This window comes from Pongo abelii, chromosome 15 (genome assembly GCF_028885655.2).
Source record: "Pongo abelii isolate AG06213 chromosome 15, NHGRI_mPonAbe1-v2.0_pri, whole genome shotgun sequence".
Classification (NCBI taxonomy): domain Eukaryota; kingdom Metazoa; phylum Chordata; class Mammalia; order Primates; family Hominidae; genus Pongo; species Pongo abelii.
In genome coordinates this window covers 80258790-80270662 of record NC_072000.2, presented here as the reverse complement: position 1 = coordinate 80270662, position 11873 = coordinate 80258790, and the positions used below count along the sequence as shown (strand labels likewise).

The following is an 11873-nucleotide window of genomic DNA, read 5'->3' as shown; positions in this document are numbered from 1 at the left end:
TTACTGATGAGGAAACTAGGCTTAGAGATTAACTCAGCTAAAAATCATACTATTTGTAAATAACAGGGCAAGGATTCAAACCCAGGTGCATCTGATACCTGAGCTTTGCAATGAAACAGATGATACATGATTGCCTAGCAGCTAGTTGCATGCCAGCTAGAACGGGCTTGAAAGAACAGAACCGCCATAGAAAACAACCAATCTGGGCTGAAACAAAGTGCCCAACAATCCAGACCGATAATACAAATCTAAGACCCGGCAAGGGCAAACTGAAAGGACCATCTCTTTCATTTATTTCCTGGGCTCAAGGTAAGATGTACCTGTCAATGACACAAATATGTTCAATAAGATAGGAGGTCCAGAAAATAGCATGGTCTAATCCTTACCCCTTTAATGAGGCAAGTCAAGGATTAGATTGAGGGAAGCGTTAAGGGCAAAGTCAGAATTAAAAAGTGATGCCAAAATCATATTAATAACAGCTTGAACACTGTGCCAAGCTGTGTTAGGCTGCATTCAGTATAAATCTTTGCACTTGGAAAATAGCTGTGTCTTTACTGCATGCTAGAAGATATTTTCCTCATACCAACAGTGGAGTAGCTTTGAAGGAGGGACTGAATCAAGGACGACATGTGATTTTGCCACAAGGAAGCAAAGGGGAAAAGCTATTTAAAGGTGGGGAGAGGGAGGAAAGGAAGAGGGAGCAGGAAGGAGGGACAGTCCTGGGTTCAAATTCTAGAAATGTCTCTTTCTAGCTGGGCAGCCTTGGGCTCATTATATCTCCACTGAGCCTCCTTTTCCTCATGTGTAAAATGAGAATGATCATGAGTCCCTTGCAGGTCTACTGTAGACACTGGAGAAAATCCCTGGCATAGAGTAGACTCCTAATAGTGATAACAGTGGCTATTATATTATTTTCAGAAATAATAATAATAGTAATAAAATACAGACTTCAGAAGAGAAATCCTTAATGCTTAGGGTTGAGACAATGGAAGTTTCTGGTGGCCAGGTGTTATAGGGCCTTTTACTTGGGGAAGGCCTTGCACATATTTCATTCTAGGGATCCAATTATCTATTCCAGCTTTCCTGAAGAGAGACATATCCTTGAAAGCTGCCCAAATCAAGAAAAGGAAACCACAGTTCTGTAGCTCACTGAGACATAACGTGATGCTCAGGACAGCCACAATGTTTGGTAAATGCTCTACTGGTGTCGCACTTCCCAAATATTCATACATAACCTATAATAAAAAGAGCCATATCCCACAGCTCAATACAGAGTCATCAAACTGCCCAATTTAAGTGACTCATGGGATAGGGCTGCCAGTAGTTTGTTGAAGAGGCTGATCCAAAGAGAACAGATTTCAGCCCTGAAAACCATTCTTCAAATTCACCCTGGACTTTCCCACCTTGGATGGCCTCTTCTTAATCTCAATTACATCCTTTTGGGTCATCCTAAATCAGCTCTCCCTTCTTCCTCTTCTTGGTTCTATATACCTTTCAGACACTTATAAAGACATGCCCCATTTCCCCATACTTTCTGCCATTCAGCCAACATAAACATTCTTTTCAACATTCATCATAAATCAAAACCTATATATTTCTGTCATTCTCTTAACTCCTTTCCGTTTATTAAAATCAACCCAGCATGTGTGTAGCCAGAAATGTGCATAATATTGAAGGTGTAAATTCCCAACACTCTAAGAAGCAACCCCTCCTGGCACATGACTTAGTGACTTTGTATAAGCACAGTCTAGACTTGCTACCTCAACCAAAGCCAGGATGGAATGACTTGGAGCAAGCTGAGAGCAGTAGAAGCAAGATGTAACCCTGATGCTTTAGGAAACCTGATCTCTCACAAGACTCCTCAAGGGTGATAACGGAAAAGAGGTGAGAGAAGCATTAACCCATGGGCTGGCAGCCCCCATCACATGAGACCTAGAGAGAAATGCCCAGCTTCATTCCCCACTCTGTGTCACACAGTGGTGAGACCAGGGACACTGCAGGTTTCACACTGCAGTTCTTAATCTTGCCTTAGTTGTGGGAGCCCAAGGAGAAGACACTATAAGTATAGAGCAAGGTCATGGCTAGCAAATTAGTACACATTTCACTATCCCTACTATATACCATTTGAAAAGTGGCCCCAGCAGAGGCGCAGTGGCTCACACCTGTAATCCCAACATTTTGGAAGGCCAGAGCAGGAGGACTGCTTGAGCTCAGGAGTTCAAGACCAGCCTGAGCAACAAAGTGAGACCCCATCTCTACAAAAAATAGAAAAAATTAGCCAGGCATGGTGGCACATGTCTTTAGTCCCAGCTACTCAGGAGGCTGATCTAGGAGGATTGCTTGAACCTAGAAGATAGAGGCTCCAGTGAGCCATGATCCCACCATTGCACTCCAGCCTAGACGACACAGTGAGACTCTGTCTCAAAAAAAAAAAGTGTCCCCAGTAATCCTAAAAAATATTTTTTAAACTTCTAGAACTGTTTCCCAAACTTCTGGATTTCATAAACTATTAATATTTCAAAAAGCAAATTTCTGTTTGTGTGGATTGGCAGTACAGCTTAACAGCTTTTAATTTTGTTAAGAACTTTTTTTTAACCATTTCTTAAATGGTTAAAAAATCATTTCATTAAAGAATGGACCTTTCTAATCTTCCCAAATTAGAAAGGACACAAACCAGGATAAGAAATGGTCCTTTAAATGGAATAAATTTAGCTTACAAAAAACTTACTACATTGTTCTTGGATTTCTCCTATCAGTAAAAACTTCCTTATGCATACACCAGTGTTAAAACATGCTACAGTCTCTTTTTCAGCTTATCAGTCCAAGCCCCAGGTTAATTTCTTAGGTTCTTTTCCCACCCTTTCTCAAATGAGCAAGGCTGAAGGCCAGCTCCTCTACCATCCCAGCTGACAATGGCCTAACATGAAAGGCAGGACCTAGGAACAGTCACTTAATCCATAAATTTTACTACTCAGCTTGAAGCTGCACAGAAAGACCCTCCCCACTCCCGCCCTTGAAACAGCACGCTGCCAACCTCTCTAACTCTAGAGGCCTTTTTAGATTAACCTTTCCTAGTGCTCAGCACAGCATCCGCATGGATGAACACTTGTATTCTGGTGACTTAGCTCTGGTCGCTGGGCCCCTTTCATACCCATGTTTCTGGTCATTACTTCCAAGTTGCACCACTAATGTCAGAACACTTTCTGTCTCGATAGCTAATATATCAGAACGTCTCTGTCACTAGTCCCAAGGGAAAATGGACACAAACTGTCTCTGCAACAATCGCTCTCATTCTTTTCTCACCAATAATATCACCTGAAAAAAAAAAGTGTATGTTGAAACAGTCCAAAAGCAATTGGCACATAATGGGAAAGTAGTATGTATTCAACTAATTATCACACAGATAATAATTATAACTTTGGACAAAACATATAAAACCACTATTAGAAGATAACGGAGAGGAAACAAAAGCAGGCAGAAACTGAAGGAGATTTTATCCTCGAAAGAAAAGAACTGGACTGGTAAAAATCCATGCTCAAATAGATTCTCTGAGTGTGAATGCACTCAGTCTATACAGCAATTGGGTAGCTGCAACTCCAGCAGAAAGATGGAATTTTATTGGCTTTAAGAACAAAGCTTGGGGCTGCTACAGTGGCTAGAAATAGGGGAAAATCCCGAGAAGAAGGGAGCCCCCAAATATGTTACACAAATTTCTCTAAAATTCTTAGTCAATACCTGAATTGTACATGCATAAAGGAGACTCCAAGAAACCCAGTGAAAAGCAACTGCTGAAAGGATAATAAAAAGCTGAGTAGAGATGAAATTTCATTGCAAGGGAGGCAGAGTTTGGAGTTTGAGTTCCACAAAGTTAGAGGTGCTTGGTAGAAACATTGGGTCTTTCACCGAAATCCCAGAAGGGCCATCTGAGGAGTAAAGACCATGTCCCAGGACTATGGGATTTGCTCTAGGACAAAGGGTAAAACCAAAATAGACCCAGCCTAACACAATCCAAAACCAAGTTCCCACAAGTTTAAGGTGATCCACAAATAGTTTAACTGCCTACTAAAACAAAAATAAACACTTTTCAGAGGAAGGTAATTCCAGAGTTACTGTAACTTTTCATCTACAATGTCTTATGTACAAACAAAAATTACTAGACATATGAAGAAGTGGGAAAATGTGACCCATAGTCAGAAGAAAAAGTAGACAATAAAAACTGACCCCAGGATGACCCAGATGTTAGAATGAACAGACAAGAGCTTTAAAGCAGCTATATAAGGAGCTTATAAGCAGCTGTATGTTCAAGGACTTACGGGAAAAGACGGCCATAATGAATGAACAGATGGGAAATCTAGGAGAGAAACAGAAGCTATGTAGGAAAAAACAGATGGGGAAAAATAAATGGAAATTTCTAATTTAAAAGTAAAATATCTAAAATGAAAAAAATCAGTTGGGCTTAACAGCAGTTTGAACACAACAGTAAAAATCATCAGTGAATTTAAAGACAGATCAATAGAAAATACCCAATCTGAAGGACAAAAGGACAAAAGATAGGAAAAAAAATTAAGGCTTCAGAACAAAAAACATACAACAAACTTATGGAACAATATCAAGTAGTCTAACATTTATGCAACTAGAGTCCCAGGCACAAAGAGAGAGAAAATAGGGCAGAATAGATATTTGAAGAAGTAATCGCCTAAGACTTTCCAAATTTGGGGTGACAAATATCAACTGCGAGATCTGCAAACCTTAGCAAATCCTAAACAGAAAAAAATCAAAGAAAATGACACACAGTCACATCATAGTCAAAGTGCTAAAAAGCAAAGATAAAGACAAAATCTTTAAAGCAGCCAGAGGGAGGAGAAAAGACTTATATACAGAACAATCAGGGGAAAAATGGCCAGAGGACAAAGGTATGGCAATTTTTAAAGTGCTGAAAGAAAAAAAAAACTCTCAATCTGGAATTCCATATCAATATAAAATATCCTTCAAAATGAGGATGAAATGAAAACATTTTCAGATTTCAGATAAACTAGATAGAGAAGTTGTTCTTGGCAAATCTGTACTACCAGAAATGCTAAGGGAAGTTCTTCAGGCTAAAGAGAAATGACACCCCCAGATGGAAACTTAGATCTATTGGAAGAAATGAAGAACAATAAAAAAGGCAGAATATCTCTCAGTGACAACTGTTTAAAGTAAAATGACAAACTGGGCTGGGGGTGGTGGTTCACGCCTGTAATCCCAGCACTTTGGGAGGCCGAGGCAGGTGGATCACTTGAGGTCAGGAGTTTGAGACCAGCCTGGCCAACATGGTGAAATCCTGTCTCTACTAAAAATGCAAAAATTAGCCGGGTGGGTGGTGGGCGCCTCTAATCCCTGCTACTTGGGAGGCTGAGGCAGGAGAATTACTTGAACTCGGAGGCAGAGGTTGCAGTGAACCAAGATCACGCCATTGCACTCCAGCCTGGGCAACAGAGTGAGACTCTGTCTCAAAAACAAAATCAAACAAAAACCCGACAAACTGTATTGCAAAGTTCTTAATATAAATAGTTTTAAAATATATGCTATTAATACCACAAAGGACTGGGGGGACAAATGGACTTAATGGCTGCAAGGGTCTCACATTTTATATGAAGTGGTATAATTTTTTTTTTTTGAAACAGAGTCTCGCTCTGTAGCCCAGGCTGGAGTGCAGTGGCACGATCTTGGCTCACTGTAACCTCTGCCTCCTGGGTCCCAGTTCAAGCAATTCTCCTGCCTCAGCCTCCCAAGTAGCTGGGATTACAGGCGTGTGTCACCACGCCCAGCTAATTTTTGTATTTTTCGTAGAGACGGGGTTTCACTACGTTGGCCAGGCTGGTCCTGAACTCCTAACCTCTTGATCCACCCGCCTCGGCCTCCCAAAGTGCTGTGCTGGGATTACAGGAGTGAGCCACCAAACCCGGCCACGGTATAATATTAACTCTATGTAACCAGTGATAAGGATGCATATTTTAAATCCTAGAGCAATCACTAAACAAAAAAAAAAAAAAAAAAGTACAAAAAACTATACCTAAAAGCCAATGGAGGAATTAAAATGGAACATAAAAGCAATGGGCTAAACACAGTGACATAACTCTCTATTATACTGGGTAAAAGCATGTGACCAGAAATGTTTCAGTCTATCACCAACGACATTCGACATTAGTCAGTACCCTTTTCCTGTAAAGTATCATTATTTAAAGAATATTTTACTATCATTCTGTTCCTTTTCAGTAATTACTGACATGTCACATAATAAAAAGAAATCTAGCCTAGGTAATGATTTCAATGAAGCTTTCTGATCACAACCTTATGGTTTCTAAGCAGATTAGATATTCTATATTCACAGCACATTCTCTCCATCTCCTTGCCTCTCCTAAATCCTGGCTTCCCCCACGGACTTCGTTGCTCTCGCAGCTCTTTCAAGTAGATTCTGCTCATTCTTTAAAACCCTGCAAACCCAAGTCCCAAGACAATACTCCTGTTTCACTCCCCAAAGTTCCTCTAGACCATTACTCTTCCAAATTATTATGAAACACTTTTTTCAAAACTTGTACCTTTCAGCTATACCACCTCTCTCCTTCGTTCCTGTCAATAACAATGCCCTGAGCACACACTGACCAAAAATTTGGGCATTTGGCTCCCTCTCCACAACTATTCTCATTATTCTAAGCAAAGTTAGTGTTCACATGAACAGCTCTAATGTTTAGCCTTGTGGTTCCCAGACCCTTTAAATGCCAATGGCCTTGTTGCTACTTTTTGAAACTCCAGTCATAAATGGAACTGCTCCATATCTGAAATATCCAGTCCCCTCCTTCCCTCCTTATCTAACAACTTCCTTCTTGGTGTCACTTCTTTCCCTATCAAGCTAGCTCATTCCCAAGGTCGATGACATCATGCCACCCCCCTTATCTTTTTACCACACTTCCCCTTGCTATGGTTGGAATGTCCCCTCCAAAACTTGGGTTGAAATTTAATTGCCATTGTAACAGTATTAAGATGTGAGATTATTATTTATTTTATTTTTTGAGACACAGTTTCACCCTTGTTGCCCAAGCTGGAGTGCAATGGTGCCATCTTGGCTCACTGCAACCTCTGCCTCCCAGGTTCAAGCAATTCTCTTGTCTCAGCCTCCTGAGTAGCTGGGATCACAGGCGTGCACCACCACGCCCAGCTAATTTTGTATTTTTAGTAGAGATGGGGTTTCACCATGTTGGTCAGGCTGGTCTTGAACTCCTGACCTCAGGTGATCCACCCACCTTGGCCTCCCAAAGTGCTGGGATAAAAGGCGTGAGCCACCATGTCCGGCCAAGATGTGGGATTTTTAAGAGGTGGTTAAGCCATGAGAGCTTCTGCCCTCATGAATGGATTAATGCCATTATCACTAGAGTGGGTCCCTTATAGAAGGATAAGTTCAGTCCCCTTTTGACTCTCCCTCTCATATGCCCTCTTGCCCTTCCACCTTCTGCCATGGGATTACTCAGCACAAAGGCCCTCACCAGATGCCAGCACATTGATCTTGGACTTCCCAGCTTCCAGAAGTGCGAGAAAATAAATGTCTGTTGTTCATAAATTACTCACTCTGTGGCATTCTGTTACAGCAGCATAAAACAGACCAAGACACCCCCTAAAGCCTGGATCAAGCCAACTACCTGCTTCCACTGTGTCAAGATCCAGCCTGCTCAGGGGTGTTGGAGAAACTTGCACAACCATGCAAATTAAGGCTTAACAAATTCATGCTCTGCCTTCCTTCAGCAGGGTCCTACCTGGTCTCCCTGCTTCCAGTCTCACCTACCTCAAATCTACATCACATGCCTGCATGGACCCCTGGAAGTTACAGAGAATTCTAGATAGTGAGGGGAAGCTAGGTTCCAATCAGGAGGCATTTCTACATAAGTATTTCTGGTAAATTGCCTAACAAGGTCTCTGAAGACAGGCATCTGAACATCAGACTCCAGTAACTCAGCTATGATTTTTTTTCCAATTATAAGTATTTGATTTTATACCTGATTTTGAATCTATAATTTTGAATTGTTTTTCTTAAAGAAGGCCTCCAAATTGCATAAGCTTCAGGACTCACAAAACCTGGATCAATCCCCGTCCAATTGTTGCCAAAGTGTTCTTTCTAAGATGCAAATCCAATCATACTGCTTCTCTACTGAAAATGTGTTTGCACTTGGAGATCATGAAGGGTCTATGTGTCAAAAAAGGAATCGGGAGTTCATGCTATAGGTTCTTCATAGAGACCCTAGAATATATGCCAATGACCCCCACATCTGTTATCACTAGTTTCCAACTTTCTCTCTTAAGCTCCATACCACATTTTCAACTTGGCAGACCTCTTTGAAAATCCTGAAGGCAACTCAAATTCAGCATGTCCCAAATTGAAATAATTATCCTTTCTTGTTCACCAACTGCTAAGACTCTTAAATTCTCAGTCTCAAAAACGTCATTATCCATTCAGTCTTTTCAGCTACAAGTGGGCTCAACTCCAGACTCTCCTTTTCTCCCACTTCCAACAGCCAATCTGTTACCACATCCTATCTGCCTGCCCTCAAACAGGTCTCTTGTCACTGACCTCTCTTCTTTAGACCCCTCCGCCAGCTTTTTGTTTATTGTTTCCCAAAGTAAGGCACATATGCCACTGGTGAGATGCCTGGAAAAGGTAAATAGATGAACCTTTTTAAAAATAGCCAGTTATGGCCACGCACAGTGGCTCATGCCTGTAATCCCAGCACTTTGGGAGGCCAAGGCAGGAGGATCATGAGGTCAGGAGATCGAGACCATCCTGGCGAACATGGTGAAACCCCGTCGCTACTAAAAATACAAAAAAAAAAAAAATTAGCCAGGCGTGGTGGCGGGTGCCTGTAGTCCCAGCTACTCGAGAGGCTGAGGCAGGAGAATGGCGTGAACCCAGGAGGCGGAGCTTGTGGTGAGCCGAGATCGCGCCACTGCACTCCAGCTTGGGTGACAGAGCGAGACTCTGTCTCAAAAAAAAAAAAAAAAGCCAGTTATGTATGTTATGTATACTAAGAAAAATATAAATACCACAAATGATCATTTCATTGAAAATATTTTTTAAAAATAAATGCATTTAAGTATAAAAGGAAAGTTGATTTAAAGAGAAAAGTTAATAATGTGAGTGGTATGTATTGTAACTGTAAAAATGTAAAACTGTTAAAATGATGGGGAAATGCCTGAAGTTTGGGAATGCTGCCTTGGTTGATGCCTTCATCACCTCTCAGAAGGACTGCTCCAACCGCCTCCCAGCGATCTCCCTGCCAACAAGCTCTCCCACTCTATCCTCCAGTGTAGCTGCCAGATTCATCTTCCTAGAAAACAAAGTCGGTAACGTCATTCTTTGCTTTAAAATCTTTGTGGGCTCCCTACAACATAGAAAACAAACTCTTATTTCTCCATTTGGAATGCCAGGCCTATGTTCCCAATACATTAAACGGTTTTACCATGCCCTAAAAACCCCCAGCCCCTGTGCAATGGCATGTCTTAGAACAGGCTTTGCAGGCCGCCAGAAATGGCTTTTTGCCCTCCTTGCTCATTAGCAAATTCCTACTCGTTCATGTCAACCCACTTCAAGAACTGCCTCTTTTAGAAAGCCTTCCCTAACTCCTAGGCAGGGTGAGGTGATCCTTCTGGGTTCCTGATCTCAGATACTACTTCATAATTACAATTTTTGGTCTAGGTGTGTGGTTTCCCAATTAGAATATGAAGTTTTCTTGTTCATTTTGTATCAGAAAGTGTATATTAAATGTAGGATAAATAAGTGAATGAATGAATAAAATTCTACTTATAAATATGTATATAAAAATATATATAAATGCACCAGGTGTGATGGCTCATGCCTGTAATCCCAACACTTTGGGAGCCCGAGGTAGGAGGATCATTTAAGGCCAGGAGTTTGAGACCAGCCTGGGCAACACAGTGAGATTGTATCTCTACAAAAAATTAAAAATATATGAACATATATATATGAACATATATGTACATATATATGAACATATATATGTACATATATATGTACATATATATGAACATATATATGAACATATATGTACATATATATGAACATACATATGAACATATATGTACATATATGAACATATATATACATATATGAACATATATATGAACGTATATATGAACATATATATATGAACGTATATATGAACATATATATGAACGTATATATGAACATATATATATGAACGTATATATGAACATATATATGAACGTATATATGAACATATATATGAACGTATATATGAACATATATATGAACGTATATATGAACATATATATGTACGTATATATGAACATATATATGTATATATATGAACATATATATATGAACGTATATATGAACATATATATATGAACGTATCTATATGAACACATATATGAACGTATCTATATGAACACATATATGAACGTATCTATATGAACACATATATGAACGTATCTATATGAACACATATATGAACGTATCTATATGAACGTATATATGAACGTATCTATATGAACGTATATATGAACGTATCTATATGAACGTATATATGAACGTATCTATATGAACGTATATATATGAACGTATCTATATGAACGTATATATGAACGTATCTATATGAACGTATATATATGAACGTATATATGAACGTATATATATGAACGTATATATGAACGTATATATATGAACGTATATATGAACGTATATATATGAACGTATATATATGAACATATGTATGAATATATATATGAATATATATGAATGTATATATGAATATATATGAATGTATATATGAATGTATATGTATATATATGAATATATATATGAATATATATATGAATGTATATGTATATATATGAATATATATGAATGTATATGTATATATATGAATATATATGTATATATGAATATATATGTATATATATGAATATATATATGAATATATGTATATATGAATATATATGTATATATATGAATATATATATGAATATATGTATATATGAATATATATGTATATATGTATATATATGAATATATATGTATATATATGAATATATATATGAATATATATGTATATATATGAATATATATGAATATATATGTATATATATATGAATATATATGAATATATATGAATATATATGTATATATATGAATATATATGAATATATATGTATATATATATGAATATATATGAATATATATGTATATATATATGAATATATATGAATATATATGTATATATATGAATATATATGTATATATGAATATATATGAATGTATATATATGAATATATGTATATATATGAATATATATATGAATATATATATGAATATATATGTATATATGAATATATATGTATATATATGAAAATATATATGACTATATATGTATAGATATGAATATATATGAATATATGTATAGATATGAATATATATGAATATATGTATAGATATGAATATATATATGAATATATATGTATAGATATGAATATATATGAATATATGTATAGATATGAATATATATGAATATATATGTATAGATATGAATATATATATGAATATATATGTATAGATATGAATATATATGAATATATATGTATAGATATGAATATAGATATGAATATATGTATAGATATGAATATAGATATGAATATATATGTATAGATATGAATATATATGTATAGATATGAATATAGATATGAATATATGTATAGATATGAATATAGATATGAATATATATGTATAGATATGAATATATATGAATATATATGTATAGATATGAATATATATGAATATATATGTATAGATATGAATATATATGAATATA

General features: G+C 37.3%; 1 protein-coding gene across 4 annotated transcripts in view; it reads right to left on the bottom strand.

Annotated features, from left to right (window-relative positions):
* IFT43 (intraflagellar transport 43) overlaps positions 1–11873 on the bottom strand; it is a 108187-nt gene that overhangs the window by 83381 nt on the left and 12933 nt on the right. The window lies entirely within an intron of this gene.